The following is a 25,099-nucleotide window of genomic DNA, read 5'->3' as shown; positions in this document are numbered from 1 at the left end:
TGTCTCACCTTTCATTATATTAAATAATTTTTGTTACCTAAAAACTCTTGTACTGTAATACATGTTGCATACTTTTTGCAAACAAAAATATGTAAAGAATTGTTGTAATTTTTTTGAGCATATACCACAAAATAGAATATAATGTTTTAGATTACCATTGATTTTTTTACACAAATTTAGAGTTTTCCTTTACACCCCTTTATTAATTTTACTTTGATTTGTTGCATATATAATTTAGATTGTCAAACTTGAAATATGCCTTCAGAAACTATATGGACAGCTTTGTACATTTCCATTTCCATGGCCCCCATGTCTACTACGATGTCAACGATTCTATACCAAGAAGTATGCTTCCCAAAATTCATTAGAATTTAGAAGTGCTTTGATTTTACTATTTCGCTGCTCTCTTGAAATAATGATATTTCGTTTTTTTACAGGAACTTATATTCTCTGTTTGGCAATAACAGGTATTGTTAATTTTGGATTTGCAGATTTGCATTTTTTCAGATACAAATTCTAGCACTAGTTAAGAAAAGATATTAGCAATATTCTTGGGGGAAAAAAAGAATAAGGAGTCTATCGCGTACTATACAAGTTCATATTTAATTTCACTGCAAAACTGATAAATCTATAGCATTCTTTAAGGAGTTTGAATGCCGAAAACAATCTTCTTCTACTTATACGAAAGAATATTTTTTTGTCAAGTAAAGAAAGATGTTGGAGTTTTGGTTAAGTTTGTGTTCATAATGGTCTCGTTTAGAACTTTCACAGGTTGTAAGTTTGGTGAATATTCATATTGCTAAAACATTCAGCAAAGTTTAGCTCTTCAATCGATCCATTCTTTTTTTTTTTTTCGGTTGTCTTGCATCTTTTGGTGATTATAGACTTTGTTTCATTTAAAAAGATTGAAGGTTATTATATATGTACTTTGTCCTTCTTCAAGTATATTTGACATGAATATAAAAGTTGAGTATCCTTGATGGACCATGGTGAGGTTAGAATAATTGGTATCCAATTTGAATGATTTACTCCTTTGTGTGTGCAGTTCCAAGTTTGAATTTGTTGAGGTGCACCTGCTAGAATGTAAACCATAACATATAATTCGGAATTATTTTTCTTGGGTTCTCAATGGCCATTCAAAGTTTTTCATTTGGTATAGAAGGGTAAACACAAGGCATCACTGTTATTTCTAAATTAATTCCATAAAGTAGTGAAATTAATATGCCCCTCTTTTAAGTAGTAGTTAATTATAAAACAACATAAAACTATCACATTATATACCTTTTCGAGAATGTAAGTTATATATTATTTGATTAATTTCACAAGTACTGATGTATTACATTGTATTTCTTTAAAGGTGGAATTATCTTTTTAAGGTCATTTCTTGGGATAATTTGTTTGTTCGCTCTTGTTACGTACAAATGGAGAAGAAGACATTTATTCATGGATGATACGATCGAAGAGTTCCTTCAAAGCCAAAATAATCTAGTGCCGATAAGGTATTCTTTTAAAGAAGTTAAAAAAATGACTAAAAATTTAAAGATAAATTAGGTGAAGGAGGTTATGGCTCAGTGTTTAAAGGAAAACTTCGTAGTGGGCATCATGTGGCAATAAAATTGTTGGGCAAGTCAAAGGGTAGTGGCCAAGATTTCATAAACGAAGTTGCTTCTATTGGGACAATTCATCATGCTAACGTGGCAAAACTTATTAGATTTTGTGTGGAGGGATCAAAGCAAGGTCTGGTATATGACTTCATGTTTAATGGATCTTTAGATAAAATCATATTTACAGAAGAAAATAAGAAAACTTTGAGCTGGAAAAAAATGTTTGATATTGTGCTTGGGGTGGCTCAAGGAATTCACTACTTACATCAAGGATGTGACATGCAAATTCTACATTTTGATATTAAGCCACACAATATTCTTCTTGATGAGAATTTTAATCCAAAAGTTTTCGATTTTGGTATTGCTAAATTGTATTCAGTAGATGATAGCATTGTCTCTCTCACTGTGGCACGAGGAACGATAGGATATATTGCTCCTGAATTGGTTTACAAAAATCTTGGAGGCATCTCATACAAAACCGATGCTTATAGTTGTGGAATGTTACTAATGGAAATGGTTGGAAGGAGAAAGAATGTGAATGCATTTGCTGACCAAAAAGAATGTGAATGCATTTGCTGACCACAATAGTCAAATATATTTTCCATCTTGGATTTATGACCGATTAGATCAAGGAAAAGACTTGGAGTTGGGAGATGTTTCTGACGATGAAAAAGCAATGGTAAAGAAAATGGTAATAACAACTTTTTGGTGTATACAATTACTGCCTTCTGATCGTCCTTCAATGAGTAAAGTTTTGAAAATGCTTGAATCTGATGTTGAACTCCTTGAGATGCCTCCTAAGTCATTCCATCAACTTCCAATCTTGAAACATCAATGGAGGTTCATAGTTGTGAGAACTCTAATGATGAGTCAAGTAAATCATTGGATATTGTTACTATAACAAGTTGAAATATTGTTACTCTAATGATGAGTCATTACAGCAAAATAAACTTTTAGCGGCGTTGTCTTAAGCGTCGTAAAAAGTGCCGCTAAAGACCATGACCTTTAGCGGCGCTTTTATTATTAACGCCCTAAAAATCTATTACTTTTAGCGACGCTTTCGTCACAAACACCACTAAAGAACAAACCTTTAGCGACGCTTCTCGCAAAAACGCCGCAAAAAACATAACATTTAAAAAAAATATTTTAATCAAATAATATTTATTTTTATGATAAATATTATATTATGTTTTATTTTTTAAATTTGAACTTTAAATATACTTTTAAGGATAAATAAAAATTATTATTTAAATTAAATTTTCTATGAAAATGATAAAAGAAGGCAAATAAAGGAAGCTTAAATAATAATAAAAATTAATAAAAGTGAGAAAACGTAAATAATTAATAAAAATTAAAAATTGTAAAATCAACACCAATGCAATGCAATGCAAGCCATTGTTGAGTCTAATACAAGTGAAGAAACTAAGATCCTAAGAAGAGAATCCTATTTTACTAATAGCAGTAAATGCAACTGACTAGAAATATCCATACTTTGTCCAGTATTTATATTGAAAAATCAGATCAGAAGAAGCAATCTCTTTGCACACCATTTCAATTCCTAGTAAGGCCATCAAAAGTAGTTGATGAAAGCCGGCATACACATCCGATCAATCAGCTTTCAGTTTCAGAATTTCCTTGGCAGTCCTTAAACGAAAATAGGGCATGTGTTCCTACATAAGCATGGAAAAATCCAACTCAGTTCAAAGACAAATAACCAGATATTGGGTTTCAAACGAATGAATGTGCATGTGAGAGTATCTCCAATATGTACTTCTGCCTTTTGTCATATATTTAGGCAGATGGACAACAGATTTTACATCCCAACAACTACTGCCCTGAGTACTAGAGTTTAATCACAGAAAAATCAAAATAAAACATGAACTACAAGAATAAAAAATTGTTCCATGGACTTACCTGCTCAAAACAAAGACTTAAGCCTTTGCTATAGAAATCGATATATTTTAACATAAACGTGCCACAATCAAACCTGTACATAGAGAAAATTGTTTAGGGGGAACAATTCAAATTCTAACACAAAAGGCATATGACACCACGAAACTAGCAGTGCAAATTAATAATTGAATTCACCAAATATTTGGAACCAATTGCAATAAATAGTTAGTATAAAAAGACTCAGATACCTATAAAGCTACCTCACAATCAATTACTACACAATATAAGTTATTTTGTTTAAGAAATAAGCTTATGAAGAACAAGTAATTCGAGTACTGCTCCCTAAAGTGTATTGCAACAGATACTAGAATACGCACCCATTCTCCTGTGCAGGAAGATCTTTTTAGTGATATATAATGAACCAAAATTGATATTGTGTGAAAAAATCAAAGATAATGCACATACATATCATCTGATTGCATCTGCAGCCAATCTTGTGTGCATATCAATTCAGTGAGCTTCAACGGTTGGGGGATGTAAGATATAGATGATACTGCCAAAGCTAAATTGCATTGCTCCAGTATTTATAGAACTTTGCTTTCCTCTTCCCTGCCAATGAACTAAGAAAAGTATTAGGGCTCTTGCACAATTCAATCAACAGTATGTAAACATGACAGATTTCAGAAAAAAATGTACATTTGCAGTAGGACTTTTGTTAGTAGAGAAGACATTAATGGTTTCAACAAATAGCTTGAAATAGCCAGTAATGGAACTTGCCCATTCCCACTCATCGTCACCTGAAGCAAGGTCTGAAATTCAGATCAAGCTCTTATTAAAAACTTAAGTGAACTATGTAGCAATGTTGTAAACATGTTTGCGCTGTAAAGGTGGAGCACCTACTCACCATGTACTGACCAAACTTCTCTTTGATTGCAGGAAAATTAGCACCATCACCATTACCTAGCTCAATCTACTAGTTAACAATTATAAATTTATAATTTTTTTCTCATCAAAAATCTTTTACCAAATTTTCTTATATTTTCTCATCAACCAAACACCCAAAATACAGAAATATTATTAACTCATGTTAACACTAAATGCGTTAACGATTAGAAATAGTATTCTTCATTTGGAAGCCAATGAAGCTACAGAAGGATGAATCATTAATTTGTAATGAAAACTGCATGGAACAGTGGCTAGGACAAAAAGGAATACAGATTTGAACTTAAAAACTGCACAAACTATATCGATGTAAGCATAAGTGGAAGGATGTTCTGGTTATGCTTGTTTAGACTAGTTGAAATTTGAAATTCTTTATCTTTTCTCTCAGTATAAAGATGATATACTTTTACATGTATTTCTTACATGAACGGCACTAGTGGTATTTGAAAATTTGAATAGCAGCAACAATTCTTCAACAGTTATAGAAAATGGCATCAGCATATATAAATTGTCTAACTAGGTAATGTCATCATTATTAAAAAGAAAAAAATGACAATCAAATCTGTAGATATCTACCTGCTTGCAAGGTCAATACCAAAAAGGTCCTTTACAGTATCTATATTTTCACTGTAGAAAGAAGAAAAAAAGACAGCGAGAGATTAGAATTATTTTTCTAAAAGAGATGTTTGCTGCTAAATTAGAAAGATATATGCTAGAGAAGCATTGCAGTGGCAAAAGAACTATGCAAGGTAACACTGCTCCAAATAAGAGATCCCTAATTTTGAAGAAAAAGTTTGATAAACCAAAAGCAACAGCTTCAAACTGTTTCAGTAGTTTTAGTTGTTAAGGGCACCATGGACTTGCTCAAATTTAGCCAGTAAGTATAACTCAGAATATCTAAATGACAAAGAACAAGAAACCTACCTAGAACCAGCTGATCGAAGAGACTGAGAAAGGGTGTATAAAAGTTGTGTCCAACACTCTTCAGCATCCTGTAAAAGACCCCAAATTACATATCAGAATATAAACAAATCTAAGACAAAAGAGTATTGGGTACAGTTGACTAAAAAAACGAGAAAAGAACAAAACCTGCTGCATGAAGACACCATTATGCAACTGGCCGAATTGAGGATACTTTTTACGCAACAACTGAAACCAAGATACACATAAACAATAAGTTTCTCCATACCTTCCTTCAAACTAAGTGCCATATAGCAACAAAAAACAGAAAAAAAGAGAAATTCCTTTAATGAACTTCGAAATACAACGCAACAATTCTGTTGACAACAGAATAGAAAAATATTTGCATGAAGCTCTAGAAATAAATGGTAAAAAGATTAGATCAATAAGGAAAGAGAATTCAACAGAATTAGCAAAAATGGTTAAACAAGGCACAATAATACTGTTTTCGTGGACTTTACCTTATGTGAATAAAATTACCAAAATAAAATCGGGTACACCTACAAATATGTTGCGTGCAATATAAAAATATTTCACCTAAATTCTAGTAGATGCGTTTCTTCCATCTAGTGATATCCTATAGCTTCAGAGATCAAAGAGAACACAGGGATTCAAAATAAAAGTGACAAGGAAAAAGGGAACAAACCGTCCAAAATTGCATAGGTGTAACTGGCTATACACTTTTATCAAGTTCACCAAATATATCACGTGTGGCAATGGTCAACATATGAGAAGTCTGATCCACATCATTGTTTCTCCCTGAATGTGAATATCTGATCACAATTAAGGCAGTGCACGTTACATCTGCATCATACAAAAAACATACAAATCCAGTTCCATATTCTCTCATAATACATTGTTAGGTAAAGAAGGCACTTACTTTACTAAAGAAGACTTCAACTCTGGAACAGAATGGAGGCATTGTACAGTAGAATTCATGTAGCAGGTATTTCCCAGATTAAATAGACCAGCACTATGACCTTAAAAGTACAAAAATCAAATAGGTACAATCCTCAGTTGCAAGGCTAAAGACAAGGAACAAATTATAAAGACTGAGAGTGAACCCACCATGTACTAACACAAGATGAAGGCAAAATAATATTTAACAAGAGCATAACAGAGTTATGAAGCCATGTCCTACCAGAAAACAAGAATATATCCTTCCCTAAAATGCAGTAATATATATTCAAAATCTGAGCTAGTAATTTTTCCTCTTTCCCTAAAATGCAGTAGTCCTGAGTTCTGATCAGCTGTATGCACAACCCTCTCTATCAATCAACCTACTGAAGCAATTTCATCTAATCTAAAAGTAAATATCGAAGTCCATTGATGGTTTCTTGGATCATAGCCAATCATTCAATACTGTTTCCCTAGTCAAGCAATCAACGGTTATTGTTTAAAAATAAGATTAGGAGTCTCAAATCAACTTACTACAGCGTGAAGAAGGGCCTAGACATGTTAACACTGTCTCTATAGCAATTTGCAATGGGCCAAATGTTAAGCTTTCTTCCATTAATAAGAACAAACCCAACTAGAAGGGACTTCATTAATACCAAAAGTCGAAAACACATAAAAAGGAGACTAAAATCGATAAGTTCGCAAAGTCCATTTACAAAAAAGTAAATACCTGAGAGCTTTGAACTTCTGATTTGAGCTTCGACAGATTGGATTCTTGAGTCATTTCACTCTATCAAGACAAAAATTAAGTTTCCATAGTGAATACAACGTATGGAAGCATTAAAAAAAAGAGCTTACTTTCTGCATCTCAAACTTGGAAACAACTGAAAGAGACACATTTTCTAAGCTGTCATTCAAAACTTCAGTCATGGTTGCTGTTATTGCCTCGGCTTGCTTCGACGGCAGACCTTCCGCCTCTAATCCTCTAACCTATAAGTATAATGCACCATGTCTTCAGATATTTTCAAGATTCCAAATATCAAACAAAAATACAGTTTCTAAAACAAAAGAAGGAATCATTGTAATTTACCAAAGCTAAAGTGTCGATGAGAAACAATCGCTTTCCATTAGATTTAACGAGCTGAGAACAGTGAGAAGCTAACAATCGAATCGCAGAGGGAGGAATCGCAGCGCCTCGTTCTGCTCCTCCAAATTTTTTCGTTTGGGATTTTGTGAACAAATCAGCGCGAATTTGGGATTTTTTAGTTTTTGGGTTTTAGGGGAAATTTGGGGAAAAAATCAGCGCCAATTTCTTTAAGCAAAAAATTATATATTTAGATTAAATATTAGCATTAGTGCGCTTATTAAAAAATGCCACTAAAAATAGAACATTCGTGGCGCTTTTTTAAAAATACTGTTAAAGCCCAAAAACTCAGAAAAGATATTATTGGACTTAGGTTTTTTGCAGCGCTTTTTTAAAAGCGTCGTTAATGCTTAATCTTTAGCGGCGTTTTTTTAAAGAGCGCCGCTAATGCTTATTTTTAGCTGTTAAGGAAATATTAGGAGACCAGCCTATCTCATACCATGGTTTAAAAAGTAGGGCAAAGTAGGGATAAATTACCCATAGTTGCAGCATTTTTCTTCTCCCTTTTTCTTCATCTCCCTTTCCTTAAAAAATTTATAACGGAAACAAAAATACCAAACACATTATCTTTTTTTTTCCTGCAAATACCGAATAGAACAAAAGTCTTTTTTAACAAAGAGCAAGCACAAAAGGAATTCCAAAAACCTTATCTGCTTTAGTGGCGGAGCTCCTTTTGGAGATTTCAGGTGGAGAAATTTGGGGATAAAACGCGCCTTTTTTTAAAGTAAAATGATTTTTGCGGCCGCTATTGCTTATCTTTTGCGGCGTTTTTAATAAAAACGCCGCAAAAAAAATTTTATTTTGAACAAAATGGCGTCGTTTTGCTCTGCTAAAAATCTTTTATTTTGTCTGCTAAAAATTATTAGTTAAGTGATTTTATAAAATATTGATTATTACTATTTTTTATAAATTGGATTTTTATAAAAAAATAAGTACTCTCAAAATAAATATTATATATTTTAATAAGAAAACAAATGATTAAATGACTGTAATTAATTATTAAGTTAGAATTATCCAATGTAAGCAATCAATCTCTCACATATCAAATTTGTATTAAAGATTGAGACGTTAATCATGATTTTATATTATTCTTTTTCGATCTAATCTTCATTTTATTAGAGATATTTCTTCTTAACTAAAATATAACTATTTTGCTAGATGTTCGATGTGGAATGATTTTAGTTTTTGTATTTTATTTTTATTTGTTATAATTTGGTCCTATCCAAAATAGATAGTTACCTATCCATATCAATTTGTTACATTAATTTATTTATTTATCAATTTTTTTAAATCTAATATTTAAATATATCAAATGGTTTAAACTATTTAATCTAAATTTAGATTAAATATTTTTAAATATAAAAACATTAATTAATTGTATAAATTTTTATCATTTAATAAATCTAAAGTAAACCTTAAATCCTAAACCATTTAATATATATAAAATTGATCTATTATCTCTTAAATAATTTAAACTATAATCATACTTTTAATAAATTAAAATTAATATTATCTCTTTTACAATTATATAAGAAATTATTTAATATATAAATTAAAAAACACCAATTAATCTAAGCCTTAAACCCTAACCCCTATCTCTTAAACCCTAAATCATAAACCTTAAATCCTAAACCCCTAACCCCTCTTTTACAATTATATAAGAACTTAATTAATATATAAATTAAAAAAATACTAATTAATCTAAACCTTAAACCCTAACCCGACCCCGAATCTCTAAACCTTAAATCACTAACTCTTAACCTCTAACCCCTAACCCCAAACCCTTAACCCCTAACTACTAACCCATAAATATTATTTAATATATAAATTAAAAAATACTAATTAATCTAAACCCTAACCCGAATCCCTAACCCCTAACCCCTGACACCTAAATCACAACCCTTAAACCAGAATCCCTATTCCATAATCCCTAATTCCATAATCTATAAACCTTAAAACTGTAACTCCTAAACTAGCCTTAAATCCTAAATTAATCATATAACCTAAACCATATATATTAAACCCTAAATTATAATAATAATTAATTAAATATTTTAAAATTAATATTATCGTATCTTTTACAATTATATTTGTTAAGAATCAATCGTATCTTTTAAAATTTTAACATTATTTTAAATAATAGTATTTTAATTTTTCCATTTTTAACAAATATTTTTCTATCTTTTTGCGGCGCTTTTTCAAAAATGCCGCTAATGCCCCGAAATGTCAAAATATGATGCCTTTGGGCTTAGGTTTTTTGCGGCGTTTTTCTAAGAAATGCCGCTAATGCTCATTTTTAGCGGCGCTTTCCTGGAAGCGCCGCTAATGCTCAATCTCTAGCGGCATTTTATGTAAAGCGCCGCTAATGCTCGATTTTTAACGGCGTTTTTTGTCCAAACGCCACTAAAAATGCCCCTAAAAACCTGTTTTGGTGTAGTGAGTCAAGTAAACATCAACTTCCTCTTGGGTTCTCTCATGATCTTTTTTATTAATGAAGTTTTATTCTAAAAAAAAAGAATTTTCCTTTTGATAAAAAAAATTTAAATAATTACAATATCTAATGATTCAAAAAGTAACTAAAGAGACCCGAAATTCCTAAAAAAAGGGGGCTTCAATTTAGGCGAAATAAGTAATTACCCGAAGCACACATATAATGATTCAACTTTTGTAGACCTTTGATTTTGAAATTGAGCTTTTGAATTAATTTAAGTTGATTGTTGTGATAATTAAAATTTAAATTTAGACTTTAGATTTGAATCTAAATTTAATTAAATGGTTTTTTATACAAATTAATAGAACTTATATCTATATTTAAATTTTATTATTTTAAACTCACGCAAAATAAATGAAGATATATATAATTATTTTAAAATAAAATTTAAAAACTATTTATGAAACACGGACAAAGACATGTAATACGAGTACGACATGATACGAACATAGTGATATGATAATTTTTTAAAATAAGGATACGAGTATGACAGGACACAACAATAAAAAGTATTTTTATAAAATGTTTTGACATTATAATGTTTCATTTGAAATAAAAATATTAACATTTTTATTACTTTATAAATAAAATAATCAAATAAGTAAATTAAGTAGACAAGTATTGTACGTCCAAAAGAAAACTAGACAAATATTATATTATATATATTCTTATCATTATATTTGTTTAATTAAAGGTTGTTGTCGCTCTTAGCGACTTAAATGTTTTTTTTGTGTTTCAAAGAAGACTTAATACTTGCATTGACTTTTTTTCAAAAAAAAAAAAAAGAAGGAAGTTTCATTGATTTGTTCCTTTTAAATATTAATATTTTTTCCTTTTTAGATAATGATTTTAAGGATTATTATTTGATAGAAATAAAAATTCCACAAGCAAAAGTTAAATAATAACAAGTGGTCTTTAAATTATATTTAAAAATTTATAAATAAATAAATGGACATGTGATCTTCTTAATCTTACTTACAATGTTCCAAATAATAATTTTAAAATTAATCATAATAAATTGTATATTTTCATGACAATGAAATTCAAAATAATTAGTTAGATTAAACCATTTGAATATAAAATTATTATAATGATAGTATATTTATTTTGCATATTTTACGTACTCAAATCAATTTGCTTTTGAATAATTTTTGCTAATTAGTGAATTTTATGTTTAAATATTGTCAAGAATGAAATTCGGATGCTTTAATTCGAAAACAAGCAGAAAATGATTAAATTGAATGATAAGCAATTGAAGAGGAGTCGAATTAAAAATTTGGAGATATTTAGGGACTGATAAGATTTTTGACTTTGTAAAAGGAAAAATTAGAAAAAAAAATCTGATATTTATTTCATGTAATTAGTGGGTAGGTGAGACTAGCCTAATTTTAGCATATTATTTATGTATAAATAGGTGCCATGGTGAACTTGAAAAAATACACCTTGATTTGCTTGGCAAGTGAATAGAAAAAAAAAATCATTTTATTTTCTTTCTTACTTTGCGTGTAAGAGTTTGTTTCCATTTCAATGTTTTAGCTTAATTGTTTCCCAGGCCCTTTCCCTTTCACCAACCACCATTTCCATTCAAATCCACTTCTATAACCAACCAAAGTTTGATTAATTTCAGGCTTCACTAATTTTAAATTAGCTTTAGGCCGGTATTCTTTCCAGTTAGGAATCGTAAGAAATGTATCCGCACTAAAAATTCTTCAAATCGGTATTCACCATCTCTCCAAAATATCGGGATTGACAAATTCATTCCTTAAAGTTAACTTGATTTCAATTAAAAAAGCGTGTTGGGTTGGAGTTGTTTTGGCGGACAATTGGAGAGACGAGTCAGCCGTGCTGTATTGAGACTTTCGCGAACAAATCAAGGGAGATAGTGATTAAATTTAAACGTCAAGCATGGTTGAGGCCGTTAATTCGAGTTGGGTTCTTCAGAACATAAGGCTATCGGAATCTTGAATTGCGAACGCGTGTATTCTGATTAGATAATCAATAAGGGTTGGTTTGTAGGTAGTACCGAAATCAACTACTAGAGAAAGAATTGAGAGTTAGGACGTTCTAGCTGCTATAACTAGCTTTTTGTTTGGAGGAGAAAACTAATTTTCGAGGATCAGTTCAGAAATCGAAATTCACCGACTCGAAGGCTAAGGCTTATTATTTCTGTTTACAAAATTCGAATTTAATTTTCTAATTTAATTTAATTTCTAATTTATTTAATTGTTTATTTATGCTATCTCAATTATTTAATTTCTAAACATTTCGAAACCCCCCTAATTTCTTTTTTTTAGTAGGTCGTTTGGAGTCGTGGACATGTCTATTGCCACGATTATCGCCGCGACATAAATTCTGTTTATAAGAAAAACACAAAAGTTGATCATAATCACCAATCCCTGTGGAATCGACCTTACTACTCTTTACTACTGTTTAGAGTTATTTTATTGTAGGAATTAATTTATTTAGTGGTTTCGACACCCATCAAATTTTAGCGCCGTTGTCGGGGATTAAATTTTTTTTAAATTTTCGTTTGTTTTCCTTATGACCGTGTCAGAATCGGGGTCTCTAGAATTTGAACCAGAAATAAAGAATTTGGCTCAAAAACTGCGAAGAGAAGCCACTCGATGCAATAAACGACCATAACCCCAGTTTGAAATAGGATTTTACATTGAGGACATTCTCTCATTTGACGAACCAGACGATATGGTAAAGCAAACTATATGCCAACTCGTAGCAGCCCCAGATGAACAACCTCCCCCATCTATAACTTATACGGTGGGAGGAACACCGTTCGAGTTAAAATCAGACTTGATTTATCTATTGCTTACCTTCTGTGGATTACAAATGAAAATCCACATACCCATCTCAAGGAATTTCGTATGGTTTGCACAAGCATGAAACCTTAGGGAGTAATCAATGATCAAATTAAACTTTGTGTTTTTCCTTTCTCTTTAGCCGATTCTGCTAGAGAATGACTATTTTATTTACCTCCAAGGTTTGTCAATACATGATTTGACATGTCTCGTTTATATCTTGAAAGGTTCTTTCCAGCAGCTGGAGTAGTTGAATTAAGGAGAGACATCATAAGAATTCGGTAAAAGGAGACTGAATCGCTCTATTATTACTGGGAGCGATATAAAAATTTGTGTGCAAGTTGCCCACAATATGGACTGATTGAACATTCACTCTTGTAATATTTCTATTAGGGATTACTCCTAATGGAAATGAAAATGATAGATGCTGCTAGTGGAGGGGCACTTGTTAATATGATGCCCCAGAAAGTGAGTGAGTTGATTTCAACCATGGCTACAAATACTCAACAATTCCGACTGGCTATAGAACTCACGAGACGGGATCATAGGTTAAGTGTACTCTATCTCTAGAAGACAAAATTGATAAGCTTACTAACGTTGCTCAAAATTTGCTTATAGATAAAACAAGCCCAGCACGATTATGTGATAAGCTTACTAGCGTTGTTCAAAATTTACTTACAGATAAAACAAGCCCAGCACGGTTATGTGGAATGTGTGTCATGTCAGACCACCCAACGAACTCATGTCCCATTTTACACGAGGGTCCGACAAAACAAGCAAATGTTGTTGGAAACTTTCCAAGGCACCCCAAAGGGGATATGATCCCCGTAATAGGCCCTTTAATAAACTAATATAAAGTAATATAAAGTAGTATATCTAAATATTAATTTGGTAAAATATATTTGGTAACATTCTTAGTTTAATTTGATAAACTAATACAAAGTAGTATCTAAATATTAATTTAGTAAAAAAAAAGGTTAAATGATTACCATATCTAAAAATGAAGTTGTATTGAAATATTAATTTGATAAAAAAATGAACTTAAATAATCGCAATATCTAATATAGATTGAGCATTTAACCTATTTTACTTTTTTAAATTTTGTTTTGGGTGATGAAAACTACCTCAAATTTAAAAACACTTTATTTATACGTCTACTTTATATAAATATCATGGTCCTATAAATATTTCTAACTTTGTTCCGAAATACTCTCAAAATAACATTTGTTATTTTGTACAAATTACAATTTTTTTTTATAATTTCACAATTAAATTGAAACAGATGACATTAATTCAATTAAACTCTTAAATACATTACTGAAATAACTTTCAACCTTCCTTTCTAAGTTTAAGTAAATATTCAAATCAACCATAAAATGGAAAGATTAAACTCTTAAACAATACAGATGCATTAGAGAAATAACTTGGTGACATAACCATCTTGAAATCAGATGTGCTTTGACTGAGGTGTTTCCCAGAAAAAAAATAAAAAAATAAGTGTAAAAAATTGATCGAAAATAAAATATTCATCCCAAATAAAGCTGAAGACTAGTCAAAGTCTTGTGTCCCCATTAATGCTTCTTCTCCCACTGAAGTTTTCTTACATATTTCCCTGATTTAGTTAGAAACTTAATCATTAACCCCCGTTATTGTTCTTCTTCCTTACCCAAAATTTTAGCATGCCAAAATTAAAAGCAAAACTAATGCCCGCTTTTGCTTTTTTTGTAATTCTATTTCCTGGTGTTTGTTTTACTAGGCATCTTATTAACCAAGACTGCGGCTCTACTTTCTGTGGGAATTTGAATATCAGTTTTCCATTCCGATTAAAAAACCAACCTCCCCACTGTGTTCATTATGGCTTTTACTTTCTGTGGGAATTTGAATATCAGTTTTGTTGGGAAGAAACCGAACAACCGAAACAAAGCGAAAGCACAACCGGTGTTCTTTCTCTCCTTATAACTCCTGTAAAAAATTATGGCAAGCACAATAGCACAAGATATGTTCTCTAGCAACCTTAATCAACCACAAATCAACTAATGCAACCACAACAAAAATAAATAGAGACACCGATATTTTTACGTGGAAAACCCCTTTAAATCAAGGGTAAAAACCACGGGACTTTAGAGCCCGATAAAGAGCTCTACTATCATCAAATGTTCGACTACAAGATCACAATATCAAGCCTACAACAAGCATTCAACTCCGACAAGGCTAACAATATGTAATCTTTAGCAAAAGAGAGAACATCACCAAAAATGTAGCTGCTGAAAAATGGGTATTTTCTACGCTACAAGACTCGGATGAAAAATCCAACCGTACAAAGTCAAGAACACCTTATCGCCTAGCTGCTGTCCAAAAATTAGCTCAATCGAACCACGGATGAACCTTCGATCGAAGAGTTGATCACTGCTGCACCAAACTTGAAAAACTGAAATTTTCTTCTCTTTCTCTCTGTTTTAATTTGAGATTTTTTTTTGTTTTAGCTCTACTAAAATTTCTGCCAACTCCCACATTAAAAGGCCAAAAAAATTGGCTTTTGAAAAAACCAAAAAAGAAGGCAAAACATTGTGGCAGAAAATATGGGTTTCCCATATAGTGGGACCCATACCCAACAAATCTCCCCCTCCAACTATGTGGGGAATGCCTCCATGCCGGAGGTCAAACAACATGCTTCAAACTTTCCTCTTGGTAAGGCCTTCGTCAACATATCAGCACCATTATCATTAGTGTGTATCTTCTCAAGCTCTAACAGCTTAGCTTCAAGAACATCTCGTATCCAATGGTACCTCACATCAATATGCTTAGATCTAGCATGAAAAGTTGAGTTCTTACCAAGATGAATAGCACTCTGGCTATCACAGTACAGGACATACTTCTCCTGAGTAAAACCAAGCTCATGCACAAACTTCTTCATCCAAAGCATCTCCTTACACGCTTCGGTTGCTGCAATGAACTCTGATTCGGTGGTGGACAATGCAACACACTTTTGCAGTCTCGATTGCCATGCCACAGCTCCCCCTGCATAAGTGATTAAGTAACCTGAAGTAGGTCTCCTCGAGTCAATGTCTCCGGCCATGTCTGAATCTGTATACCCAACAAGAACAGGTTTCTCATTGCCGAAACAAAGTTTCATGTTGGAAGTGCCACGAAGATATCTCATAATCCACTTCACTGCATTCTAATGCTCTCTGCCTGGATTAGAAAGAAACTGACTAACTGTACCAACGGCATAAGCCAAGTCTGGTCTCGTGCAAACCATTGCGTACATCAAATTACCCACGGCTGAAGAGTAAGAAATTTTCTACATCTCTTCCTTCTCCTTTTCTGTGGAAGGACTATGCTTAACACTCAATCTAAAGTGCATAGCAAAGGGAGTATTCACCGCTTTAGCTTTGTCCATACTAAACCTTTGAAGTACTTTCTCAATGTACCTCTCTTGTGATAACCATAATTTCTTGGCCTTTCTATCACGTGTCAGTCTTATGCCAAGAATTTGCTTTGCTGGCCCCAAATCCTTCATTGCAAAGGATTTACTCAACTCTTGTTTCAACTTCTCAATTCTAGAAGCATTCTGACCAACAATAAGCATATCATCAACATAGAGCAAAAGAATAATAAAATCATCACCAGAGAATATCTTAACAAACACGCAATGATCAGAAGCAGTCTTCTTGTAGCCTTGCTCCCCCATAATAGACTCAAACTTCTTGTACCATTGCCTTGGAGCTTGCTTCAAACCATACAAGCTCTTCTTCAATCTGCACACATAGTCCTCTTTCCCTTGTGCAACAAAACCCTCTGGCTGCTCCATGTAAAGCTCTTCTTCCAAGTCACCATGAAGAAAAGCAGTTTTCACATCCACTTGTTCTGATAGAGGACATCTTCACAACCGGAGAAAATATTTCTTCAAAATCAACCCCCTTTTTCTGAGTATAACCCTTGACGACCAATCTAGCTTTGTATCGTGGAGATGAAGACTTCTCTTCTTGCTTCAACCTGTAAACCCACCGATTATTCAAAGCTCTTTTGCCCTTAGGCAGTTTCACCAATTCAAAAGTATGGTTCTCATGCAAGGATTAAAGTTCGTCTTTCATCGCTTCAACCCACTGATCTTTGCATTCACTCTCCATAGCCTCTTCATAACATTCAGGTTCTCCCCCGTCAGTCAAAAGAACATATTCATCAGAAGAATACCTGACAGAAGATCGTCGATCTCTGGAAGACCTTCGAAGTGGAACTGCTGGTGGAGCTATAGGTGCTTGTTGTTGATCATTCACAACATCATCCATGGGAGTATCAAAGTCACCTATAGTCTGATGGTCACCACTAACATCACCATGCACATCATCCTGGATAGGATCTGGTGAAGAGTCTAGGGGAACTGGATTCACATCGATCAAGTCACCACTACCTTGTGATTCCACTTTCTCCGTCGTATCAATGTCATCAATGGTCTGATCCTCAATGAAGACAACATCTCTGCTTCTCACGAGTTTCTTCTGAACTGGATCATAGAGTCTATAACCAAACTCACCATCTAGACCATAACCAATAAAAATGCATTGTCAAGCCTTGGCATCCAACTTGGATCTTTCATCCTTTGGAACATGAACAAATGCTTTACAACCGAACACATGTAGGTGATCATATGACACGTCTTTACCAAACCAAACTCTATCTGGCACATCACCTTTCAAAGGAACACTAGGAGACAGATTTATCACATGTGTCACTGTATTCAAAGCTTCAGCCCAAAACGATCTTGGTAACTTTGCATCTGACAACAAACATCTGACTCTCTCAATCAATGTTCGGTTCATTCTTTCAGCTAACCCATTTAACTGTGGAGTCTTTGGTGGTGTTCTCTGATGTCTGATTCCCTGTCGCAGACAATACTCATGAAATGACCCTGTGTACTCGCCACCATTATCAGTACGAATGCACTTCAACTTCTTCCCAGTTTCCCTTTCAACTGATGCTTGAAACTGTTTAAACACCTCAAAGACTTGATTTTTAGACTTCAAAGTGTAAACCCATAGCTTTCTTGAACAATCATCAATGAAAGTCACAAAGTAAAGTGCACCACCATGTGATCTTACTTTTATCGGACCACAAACATCTGAATGGACCAACTCTAGCAACTCTGATTTCCTATGAGGAGGATGGCTTCTAAATGAAACTCTTTTCTGCTTTCCTGCTAGACAATGAGCACAATTCTTCAGTGTAGCATTCTTTAAACCCGAAAGTTGATTCTTCTTCGCTAAATAGCTAAGCCCCTTCTCACTCATGTGACTGAGTCGTTTATGCCACAACTCAGTTGAGTTGTCATTCAGTGTCACATTCACCGTCTCTCGAGAAGTCAAAGCTTGCATCAAGTACAAATTTGAGCTCTTCTTTCCTCGAGCCATAACCAAGGAGCCTTTAGTCAGCTTCCACTTCCCTTCACTGAAGGTGTTACAGAATCCCTCATCATCAAGTTTTCCTGCAGAAATCAAATTCAAACGGACATCCGGTGCATGTCTGACATCCTTGAGAGTTAACTTTGTTCCATTGTTACTTACCAAGCTAACATCTCCCATACCAATAACCGAAACGAAACCATCATTACCCATCTTCAATACCCCAAAATCACCAGGAGTATAAGATGTGAAGAATTCCTTCCTCGACGTGACATGAAGTGATGCACCAGTATCAATCACCCAACTAGTCTTGTCGTATGCTAGGTTGACCAAATCCTCATCACAAATAACTAACAGATCTTCACGAGTAACAGTAGCAACACGCTCGAATTTTTCATCGTCATTCCGATCGTGTTTATCACCACCACCTTTGTTCTCTTTCTTCCACTTGAAACAATATTTCTTGATATGACCTTTCTTACCACAATGATGACACTCAAGATTCTTGTATCTCGATCTTGACTTGCTTCGGCTTTTATCTCTACCATTTCCATCTTTGTCTCTATTTCTCCCCCTGTTCTCGATAACCAACACCTCAGACTGTGATGTAGAGCCCTGAGATCTTCTTCTAACCTCTTCATTCAACACACCACTCTTAGCCAAATCCAAAGTAATAATACCCTGTGGGGCAGAATTAATGAGTGAGACTCGAAAGGTCTCCCAAGAGTCTGGTAGAGTAGCAAGCAACCAAAGTCCTAAAATCTCGTCATCAAATTTGACACCCATACCAAGCAACTGATTCATCACACTCTGAAATTCACTAACATGGTCAGCTATAGACATTCCTTCTTTACATTTCAGCGCCATCATTTTCTTCAGCAAAAATAACTTGTTATTGCCCGACCTCGAAGCATACAAGCTTTCAAGCTTCTCCCACAATGTTCGAGCATGTGTCTCCTGATCAATGTGGTTGTAAACATTTTCTTCAACAAATTGCCGAATAAAGCCACACACTTGTTGATGCTCAAATTCCCATTCTTCATCACTTTTCGAATCAGGTTTTGAGTAGTAAAGACCAGAAGATGCAAAGCCTTCACAAACAACAAGTCCTTCATTTTATTCCGCCAAAGTTGATAATTTGTGCCATTCAACATAATCATCTTGCTCGTATTAATTTCCATAATTATCTGACACAATAACCAAGCACTGGTACCAGTTTGTTGGGAAGAAACCGAACAACCGAAACAAAGCGAAAGCACAACCGGTGTTCTTTCTCTCCTTATAACTCCTGTCAAAAATTATGGCAAGCACAATAGCCCAAGATATGTTCTCTAGCAACCTTAATCAACCACAAATCAACTAATGGAACCACAACAAAAATAAATAGAGACACCGATATTTTTACGTGGAAAACCCCTTTAAATCAAGGGTAAAAACCACGGGACTTTAGAGTCCGATAAAGAGCTCTACTATCATCAAATGTTCGACTACAAGATCACAATATCAAGCCTACAACAAGCATTCAACTCCGACAAGGCTAACAATATGTAATCTTTAGCAAAAGAGAGAAAAATGAGAGAACATCACCAAAAATGTAGCTGCTGAAAAATGGGTATTTCCGACGCTACAAGACTCGGATGAAAAATCCGACCGTACAAAGTCAAGAAAACCTTATCGCCTAGCTGCTGTCCAAAAATTAGCTCAATTGAACCACGGATGAACCTTCGATCGAAGAGTTGATCACTGCTGCACCAAACTTGAAAAACTGAAATTTTCTTCTCTCTTTCTCTCCGTTTTAATTTGAGATTTTTTTTTTGTTTTAGCTCTACTAAAATTTCTGCCAACTCCCACGTTAAAAGGCCAAAAAAATTGGCTTTTGACAAAACCAAAAAAGAAGGCAAAACATTGTGGCAGAAAATATGGGTTTCCCACATAATGGGACCCATACCCAACAAGTTTTCCATTCCGATTAAAAAACCAACCTCCCCACTGTGGTCATTATGGCTTTGAATTTGAGTGTGAGAACAATAATCGCACCACTTTGGTTGGGAGAGGAGGGAAATTCTCTGTCCAACAAATCTTTTACGAAAATTATACAATACAAATGGTCAATGCGAGCTTGGACATGGATGATTGCAACTCCCTTTCTCTTACTTCTGTAGATTATTATGATTATGAGCTATCAAATTTTTACCTTTCTTCTAATAATTATTATTATTATAGTCATTACAACAATAGAAGGTTAGAGGGTAGCATTATTTATGTTATGAATTGCACGACACCTATAAAATCATCACATAATTATATTGAGGCTTCTCGTTGTACCATCAAATCCAATACCTCCTCTTCCCTTTCAACTTCCCATTTCTATTTTTTAAATGGAAACACCCAGCCATCTTATATCAATCAAGCTTGCACCATCGAAGTGGAGGTTCCAATTATGGTTGATAATATAACAGGCATGTCTACGCTGGATATCTACAAAAAACTATTAGAGGGTTTTTGGGTCGAATGGGATAAATGCGATTACCAGAGTTGCTTCGACTATAAAAACAATGTTTTGTTGAAAGATATGTAAGTTTATTTAATAATTTAAGTTCGCATTTTGAGTGTGCATCATACTGGAATTTTTAGTTACAACTACTACTTTTTGTTTTGTTTTATTTTATGTTACTTTTTTTGCAATTAAATTTTATGATGCTAATAAAGTATTATGATTTTGCATCTAAAATTGATCAACATCTAACAATCAAATGAACTAAAAGCATTTCTAATTTAGTATCTACCTCTGCTGTTTTGTCTTCTTTTTGGACAATTATATTTGATTATGTTTTTACAGCCACAATGTTCTGCAAACTTTCTTAAAATATAATGGCTCTCTTTTTATTTTCATTTTTAAGTTTTGATGAATTTTCAACTTAGTTGGTAGTACGTAACTATTCCACCATTGTGGATGAGTTTAATTTTTTTTTTGCAAAAACTCTTTTAATGCTATAATATATACTTTTTGGATTAATTAATTTTATCTCACCTTTCATTATATTAAATAGTTTTAGTTACCTAAAAGCTCTTATACTGTAATACATGTTGCATACTTTTTGCAAACAAAAAAAATGTAAAGAATTGTTATAATTTTTTTGAGCATATACCACAAAACAGAATATAATGTTTTAAATTACCTTCCATTGCTTTTTTTACACAAATTTGGAATTTTCCTTTACACCCCTTTATTAATTTTACTTTGATTTGTTGAATATATAATTCAGAATGTCAAGCTTGACATATGCCTTCAGAAACTATATGGACAGCTTTGTACATTTCCTTTTCCATGGCTACGATTCAATGTCTCGACCAAGCAGTATGCTTCCCAAAATTCATTAGCAGTGCTTTGATTTTGCTATTTCGTTGCTCTCTTGAAATAATTATATTTCGTTTTTATTCGTGGTTTTTTTTACAGGAAATATTCTCTGTTTGGCAATAACAGGTATATTTAATTTTAGATTTGCACATTTGCATTTGCACAGATACAAATTCTAGCACTAGTTGAGAAAAAATATTAGCTATATTCTGGGGGAAAAAAAAGAATAAGGAGCCTATCATATTAACAAGTTTATATTTGATTTCACTGCAAAACTAAGAAACCTATGGCACTCTTTAAGGAGTTTGAATGCAGAATACAATCTTCTTCTATATAAAAGAAATTTTTTTGTCAAGTTAAGAAAGATATTAGAGTTTTACTTAAGTTTGTTTTCATAATGCTTTTGTTTAGAACTTTCACAGGTTATAAGTTTGGTGGATATTCATATTGCTAAAACTTCAACAAAGTTAGCTCTTGAATTTATCAAACCTGTTTTTTGGGGGTTCTCTTGCATCTTTTGGTGGTTCTAGATTTTGTTTCATTTATGAAATTTGAAGGTTATTATATTTTTAATTTGTCCTTCTTCAAGTTTATTTGGCATGAATAGAGACAACAGTTGAGTATCCTTCATGGTTAAGAATCATGTTCTTTCTTTAGAATTTGCTAAGTGGATGGGGTTACGAAGGTGTTAATTTGGGTGAATGTCATGACCCTGTCAAATCTATTGGAATGTGTGAGGTTAGAATAATTGGTATCCACTTTGCATGATTTACTCCTTTTGTGTTTGAAATTCTGAATTTTAATTTGTTGAGATATACCTGCTAATGACCAAAACATAACATATAATTCAGACTACTCTCGATTAGTCCATAGACTAGTCTCAAATACTAGTTAACATAAAACTATCACAGTATTTACTTTTTTCTGAGAATGTAAGTTATATATTATTTGTTTGATTTCAACGTGTTACATTGTATTTCTTTAAAGGTGGAGTTATCTTTTTGAGGTCGTTTCCTGGGATAATTTGTTTGCTTTCTCTTGTTACGTACTAATGGAGAAGAAGACATTTATCTATGGATGATATGATCGAAGAGTTCCTTCAAAGTCAAAATAATCTGGTGCCAATAAGGTATTCTTTTAAAGAAATTAAAAAAATGACCAAAAATTTTAAAGATAAATTAGGTGAAGGAGGTTATGGCTCAGTGTTTAAAGGAAAGCTTCGTAGTGGGCATCACGTGGCAATAAAATTGTTGGGTAAGTCAAAAGGTAATTGCTAAGATTTCATAAATGAAGTTGCTTCTATTGGGATAATTCATCATGCTAATGTGGCAAAACTTATTGGATTTTGTGTGGAGGGATCAAAGCAAGCTCTGGTATATGACTTCATGTCTAATGGATCTTTAGATAAAATCATATTTACAGAAGAAAATAATAACACTTTCGGCTGGAAAAAAATGTTTGATATTGTGCTTGGGGTGGCTCAAGGAATTCACTACTTGCATCAAGGATGTGACATGCAAATCCTACATTTTGACATCAAGCCACACAATATTCTTCTTGATGAGAATTTTAATCCAAAAGTTTCCGATTTTGGTCTTACTAAATTGTATTTAGTAGATGGTAGCATTGTCTCTCTCACTGCGCCACGGGGAACGATAGGATATATTGCTCCTGAATTGGTTTACAAAAATCTTGGAGGCATCTCATACAAAGTTGATGTTTATAGTTTTGGAATGTTACTGATGGAAATGGTTGGAAGGAGAAAGAATGTGACTGCATTTGCTGACCACACTAGTCAAATATATTTTCCATCTTGGATTTATGACCGATTGGATCAAGGAGAGGACTTGGAGTTGGGAGATGTTTCTGACGATGAAAAAGCAATGGTGAGGAAGATGATAATAATAGCCTTTTGGTGTATACAATTACTTCCTTCTGATCGTCCTTCAATGAATCAAGTCTTGAAGATGCTTGAATCTGATGTTGAACTCCTTGAAATGCCTCGTAAGCCATTCCATCAACTTCCTCTTGAAACATCAATGAAGGTTGATAGCTGTAAAAACTCTTATGATGAGTCAAGTACATCATTGGATACTGTTATTATAACAAGTTCAAATACTGCATAAGGTTAGAAACATTTTACTTCATTATCTCACCTTTTGGCTTTGAATTATTTTTCCTTTTATATATATATAAGTATTTTATTGTTAATAATGTCCGATTGCTAATAATATTATTAAGTAAAAAAAATAAAAACTTTTACCTATGTTTTAAGTTATTGTTCATAATATAAAATTTCATCAATTTGATTATTTATTCAATACTAAATATTTAAATTTAAACCATAATTGAAATCATATATAAATTAAAAGTACACTACATAAGTAAATTTTCGTGTCGATTTAGTTTTGTTCAATTGAATTGAGTTGAGATGTATTGGTTAAAATATTCATGTTTGAATCAATCCTTTACCTTATATTAAGACAAGATGTGTCTGAAAGTTAAATTTTTGAATATTTATAAGAGTTGCTATCACATAGCCTCTAATTGTGTTATCGCATTGCAGGGGTTGCTAGTGAGTTAGAGGAGAATACATTGTGATGAGAATGTTGGATGTCTTGTTTCCTTTTTTGTTGTTATATTGATTGAGTCCAAGTATTTCAACACTCTAGGTGGGATGTCCTATTTCCTTTTTTTTAGAACATTTTTGTTGCCATGTTTGAGAATGTTGGCATTATTGTTTTATTGTTGACATATCTAGTTTCTTTGTGCTTTGAATGTTGGATGTGTTGTCGACTTTATAAAGTTGTATAGTGGCTTTCATTTGGTTCTTTTTAAATAAATTTTATTAATCAAACAAATAAAGTTTACTATAATTTAGTCTTTACACTGAATCAAACCAATTGATTTAGAACCTATCTAGACTAATTGGCTACATTACTACCCGTACAAATAACGTTTCTAATGCATTTATTTCCTTTTGGATCTTAAATTTTTTTGTGTTTTATCCCGAATTTTTAGAGTTTTTTTGCAAGTGATTTGAAAAAGGGTAATTATTTTTATTTTAATATCTCACATGGGATAATGATCAAACCGATTGGATCAAGAATCAATTGGTATAGTGGTTTGAACAAAGACGTTGAATCAATTTAATAAGAAATTGCTTGAAATTGGTAAAAATCAAAAATTGAGAAAACCCCCGGTTGTTGACCATGATTAATCGATTTAACAAAATTTTCTTTTATTTTTTTAGATTTTTTATGAATGTTTAATGATTTATTTAATTATTGTTGGTCCGACAATCAAACTGATCAAATTGGTTGAACCGAAAACTAATAGTTTGATTGATTCAACCACCAATCCGATTATTAAAATAATGGACATGGCACTTAGAGATTGTACCACGTCATGCTCTAAAATTTTATATAAAAAGTTTTTTAATTTTCAAGAGATGATTGTAACAGAATCTTATAGAGTCGCATCATAAAACTTTCATAATTTTTAAGTTCAGAAATTAAAATATGCCTAATATTCAAATTCAAGTGTCAAAATAGACCAAAGCAAGTATGTACTGAAGTGCACTTAACTATCAAGATTA

General features: G+C 32.8%; 1 non-coding gene and 2 pseudogenes across 10 annotated transcripts; 2 read left to right on the top strand and 1 right to left on the bottom strand.

The window, feature by feature from the left end:
- Positions 1-238: 238 nt before the first annotated feature.
- LOC107936929 (rust resistance kinase Lr10-like) lies at positions 239-23,672 on the top strand (annotated as a pseudogene).
- On the top strand, positions 1,444-2,515 carry LOC121203160 (rust resistance kinase Lr10-like; annotated as a pseudogene).
- On the bottom strand, positions 2,929-7,650 carry LOC107936915 (uncharacterized). 10 transcript variants are annotated; one of them, XR_005909184.1, is made up of 12 exons: positions 7,387-7,613; positions 7,155-7,286; positions 7,027-7,086; positions 6,280-6,379; positions 6,046-6,172; positions 5,529-5,588; positions 5,364-5,431; positions 5,016-5,066; positions 4,194-4,306; positions 3,963-4,117; positions 3,519-3,591; positions 2,929-3,274 (listed from the first exon to the last, which is right to left on the bottom strand). It is a non-coding gene; the product is annotated as an uncharacterized protein (transcript). The 10 variants fall into 10 exon arrangements; XR_005909182.1 differs by having other exon boundaries at positions 3,963-4,106; XR_005909180.1 differs by having other exon boundaries at positions 4,194-4,294.
- Positions 23,673-25,099: the final 1,427 nt, after the last annotated feature.

The sequence above is a fragment of the Gossypium hirsutum genome, chromosome D01 (genome assembly GCF_007990345.1).
Source record: "Gossypium hirsutum isolate 1008001.06 chromosome D01, Gossypium_hirsutum_v2.1, whole genome shotgun sequence".
Classification (NCBI taxonomy): domain Eukaryota; kingdom Viridiplantae; phylum Streptophyta; class Magnoliopsida; order Malvales; family Malvaceae; genus Gossypium; species Gossypium hirsutum.
This window is presented reverse-complemented; position numbering and strand designations above follow the sequence as displayed.